Raw genomic sequence first — 4,700 nt, 5'->3', positions numbered from 1 at the left:
TCTGCCGTTCCTGCTGACAGCAGACCGGGGGAGAAAAAAAAAGACATTTCTTTGCTCTGTGCTTTCAGAAAATAGTCCCACTGTGTTTGCCAGGGCATATCAGGCTGTGTGATTATGCACAAAGTTTGGTTTAACGCATTGGAGCAATTTCATACAATTTCGGACATTTAACGTGATAAACTAATTTCAATTCAACATGATCATTTGCTTAGAGGATTCAGCTGAAGCATAATGAGTGTTATATGTCATTAAGATGAAGTATTTGCTTGTTTTGTGGTTAATTATGCACATGATCCGTTTGACCCCATCATGTAGACAGGGGCAAAAGGATCAATGCGCAGCCTTTGTTTCCTTTCTGATTGCACCCGTCTCGTTCATTCAAACTTTGTAAACACGGTTGGGATTTGTAGGGGACATGTGTATGCTGCTCACTATAAAATGTGTTTACTATAAATAAATGCATCTCTGTGCAGAGAGCTTAAATTCTTCATCAGGAGGTCCACTTTTGGAAATGCATGAAAGCCCCGAGTCAGGAGCGCAGACCTTTCTTTTTTCCATTCAAGGTTACAAATAATGCTGTTATGTTCCTTAAATGGTTTGATTTAGTTATCAAAGTTTCATTTTCTTAACAATAAAGATGCCGTGTTCATCCATTCAAGTTCTCTTATAACTGCATGTTATTATAAAATAACTTCAAATCAAATCCTTAATCATTGATAAGTTTATAAAATAACTTCAAATCAAATCCTTAATCATTGATAAGTGTGCGTGCGTCCCCCGCCCCTCCCAACAAAAATCCCCCCCCCCCTCAGAAAATAGTTCTGACGTCCATGCTGATATGCTGCTAAATAGCAGCAGTATTTTGTTTAGGTCCATCCTCGCACACACTGGACCGGGTAATAGCACAGCTGTTTTCTGTTTACGTTGCACACTGTGACGTCATACAATGGAGACGAGACAAAATAACTCCGGTTATCCTGTCCACACATGACTGCTGACACCGGACTTTTCCAAAAAGTTCACCCTGGACTCCGGTTACAAATAACTCCAGTTACAGAGGCCCAAAACTGCGGTTATGTGTGGATGAAAGGCCAAACCGTGAGCAAAGAGTCACGGCTTTATAAATATCCGGGTTGGTGTGGACAGCCCCTAAAAGACCAATAAAAATAGTGGTGTCATGTTGACCTCTGTTTTGTCGCTGCTTTAAGGGGCTCTATGCGAAATTTAGAGCGTATAAGTTGTCTGGACATGGTTCTCAACATGGATGTGGCCGATCCGGCGGCTAGCAGCTAATGGTGCTAACTCCATATACAGCACATTACAATGGCGACAGTGCTGACAGAGCTTATGGTGTTAACCAGGGGGAACTGGAGGATGTGCGCTATGCTTCCACGCCACCACTGTACTGATATCAGCAGTAACCAGTGTGACTTCATTCTCTGCTCAGGATGCCATTTATGTTTTATATCTTTACATAGTAAATAGCTGTTTGCTGCTTCATTAATGTTCTGAATGTCGCATCCAGAACCTTTAAAGTAACACACAAAGGGAGTATTTGAGTAATCAGTTTTTTTGGTAGAATCTTATTTATAAATGTCTTTATTATGTATCTTAACCGTAACAGTTCAAAAGCCATAATTTACCTAATAATGAATAACAGCATGGCAGCGGAAGTACATCACCCTGAGTGATAGTTTAGGCACAGCTACAGATTGACCTGACCTGTCATGGACACCAATATGATTAGCAGTGGGGGGGATTTGAACCCACACCTCCTGAGAGATTGTGGCCTTAATCCAGCGCCTTAGAGCACCAAACAGAAACTAGCCTTTAACTGCTGTTGTCTGAGTTGAATAGGGAGAATAACTGAATGAGTTTTGGTGAAATCAAAATGTAGTCAAAGGCTGCTACAACACAGCTGGACGAAACATAGCTACAGGGTCCACTTCAAAAGTAACACTGTAAGACATCTTAGTTAAGACTCTTAGGGCAATGGGTGCCTGTTCATCTGAGAACCTGGTAATAAATCTTATCCCAGTCAGAGCTAGCCAATAAGCAGCCTTGTTAATAGGGCTTACCCACATTTACTATAGTGCAAATTAAAAGCAAATCAATTAAACTTTTGGACATTCAAAATCAGAAGACATCTCAGTTGAGACATTTGGGGAAATTAGCAGAGGATGGTTTCGATCCATTGACCTCTGGGTTATGGGCCCAGCACGCTTCCGCTGCGCCACTCTGCTATGAACTGCCACCAAGAGGGTATGCAAATGCAATCTGTGATTTCACAACATTTTAATTTTGTGTCAGTAATGTTGACCTTCTCCAGACACCTGCAGCTCAAGATTGTAGTGTCATCAAGTATGGTATTTTAAGTCATGAAAAATGGGATAAAAGATATTTATCAGACCTCCAGCTCACCAAAACAAGTTGAAGAATTGGATGGTCAATCTACCCTGTCAAGTGGCCACATGCATCAGTCTTATTCGCAACGGTGGGATTTGAACCCACGCCTCCTAGGAGACTGGAGCATTAATCCAGCGCCTTAAACCACTCGGCCACACTACCACACTATCACAGTGGTTTAGCTGCTGTCATCAATCTGTACAAATAAAGACAGAAATAGAAATAATGAAGACTGTCTTTCAACACAGTGCTATGTAAAGAAGGAGAAAAGACAGCTTGGCTTTCGCCCTGAAAATACTGATGGAGAAGTTATTAGATGTTAAAGTCAGAAAATCATTGCCTTCCAGATCACAGAATACACAGTTAAGATGTTACGTGACGCCTTTTTGGGGGGGGAATCTTTAATGACATTTGTGTAGATGAGTTTGCCCAGGTTCCTGCTGTAATCCTGAGGCTGTGGCCAGACATTCCAAGTACCATGTTAACAGGAGTGGAGTTAGTCATGACAAGGCTGCAGTGCTTAAGGAATTAGGTACTCCAAATTTGGAGGAAACTAGTATACAACAGCAAAAAAGTCAAGCCAAGTTTTAAAATGTTCCTCCGAAATGGGTGGGAGGCTGAAGTGCACTAACTGCCATAAAGCCTGGCAAACGTCTATGAGGGGAGCTGGATGGTTTTCAGCCATGGGCTCAGACCACAGACACTGATTTCCATCTGTAGCTGCTGGCACACTCATCGTATCTTTTTGTCTGTTTAAACCTAATCAACTCACCCTGTGTCTTTTGTTTGTGCGTAGAGTCCTCTTTGTCTTCACAATGGCATTATTGTAGACCTGTGTAGCTGCCAGTGTAAAACATGGTACTTTGACGTCCTCTTTACACCCAGTATTATGGGTGATCCAATCACTAGTGGACAGTTCTAAGTCTGTTCACACCTGGCATTAGACTGCATCTCCACAATCATCTCGAATGACCACAAGTGATCGGATCTCACTTCCCCACTCTGTATGCAGATAAATACACACATCATTTCTTTTTCCAAAGACAAAATGCAATATTGTTTTTAACACAATTCAAATTTGTTCCTCAAACATACCACCACTGGCGCTGTCATTGCCCAGGGCTTCAGCAGACATAGTTTCATATCGCCCCATTGTGATACGAAACATCCTGTTCTGTTGTACTGACTCTTCGGCCCAAACTGACATCAGACAGTGTTTCAATTGAAGCGAGTCAATACACACTGACAGTTTCTGTGATTATGTACAGCATACCATACCATGACTTACTGTGCATTCACACCAAAAGCGTCATGAGCGCCAGCAGTTGCTCAGGTCGCTGGCATCGCGCTGCCTGGCAGCTCTGGCAGGGCTTGCAGAAGGCTGCCAAGGGGCAGGGCTTTCAAGCTGCGCTGCAGAAGATCTCTTTCTTTCTTTCTTTCACTGTCCCGCCTTGAGAATATTCATAGTCTGCAATTGGCTGCTGCTCGCTGCTGCTTCGGCGGCGGCGCTGCTCATTTGCATAAAGTTGAGCTTCTCTCAACTTCACAGTGACGCTCCGGTTGCTGGCATTGCGCTGCTTGCTGCTGCCGACGCTCGTAGCAAGCGTACATTGAAAATGAATGGCTGCCGGCCGCTTATGACGCTCATGACGCTTTTGGTGTGAATGCACAGTTAGTCGTACCAAAAATTAGAAAAAACAAACAAACATTTGGCCACAGGGGGAGCCACAGCGATCGGTCGCATTTTAGCCATTTTTAAGCATTTTTCTGTTGTTATAGCGCCACCCAGTTGCCAATTAGAGTTAAATTTCTCCAGTCACCTTGAGGCGTCCTGTTCTACATATCTACCAAGTTTAGTAAAAATCAATATGGCGGTTAGGCCTAGATAACAAATTAGCGCCCCCCTTTGGCCAATGGATGTAATATTGCTTCATTCGCATCCTCCCATGACCCTCTACCACTGTGCCAAATTTCACATGGATTCACCAAGTCAGTGAGGAGAAAAACGTGGAACAGACACACACACACACACACACACACACACAGAGTTTTCGTCATAAGATCTGTCGGATTGCTTTATGGCATGAAAATGATTTTTTTTGTAACATATAATGTGCAAGTAAAAACGCTCTCTTTGACAGAAAGCCACAGCATAAACTTACACCATATGTGAAAGGTGGATAAAAACAATTTATGTCAGCTGTGATCTTAGCATAGAGCTATCTGATATGCTATGTGAAAGCCCTCAATAACATCTTTATACTGTATCTTTTTCAGCCCTGTGATTGACTGAT

At 42.7% G+C, this 4,700-nt stretch overlaps 1 non-coding gene across 1 annotated transcript; it reads right to left on the bottom strand.

The window, feature by feature from the left end:
• Window positions 1–2,486: 2,486 nt before the first annotated feature.
• On the bottom strand, window positions 2,487–2,568 carry trnai-aau (transfer RNA isoleucine (anticodon AAU)). Its single transcript has one exon. It is a non-coding gene; the product is annotated as a tRNA-Ile (tRNA).
• Between the last annotated feature and the right edge of the window lie 2,132 nt (window positions 2,569–4,700).

This window comes from Epinephelus moara, chromosome 4 (genome assembly GCF_006386435.1).
Source record: "Epinephelus moara isolate mb chromosome 4, YSFRI_EMoa_1.0, whole genome shotgun sequence".
Lineage (NCBI taxonomy): Eukaryota > Metazoa > Chordata > Actinopteri > Perciformes > Serranidae > Epinephelus > Epinephelus moara.
Note: the sequence above shows the minus strand (reverse complement) of the source record. Positions and strands in the feature narration are given on the sequence as shown.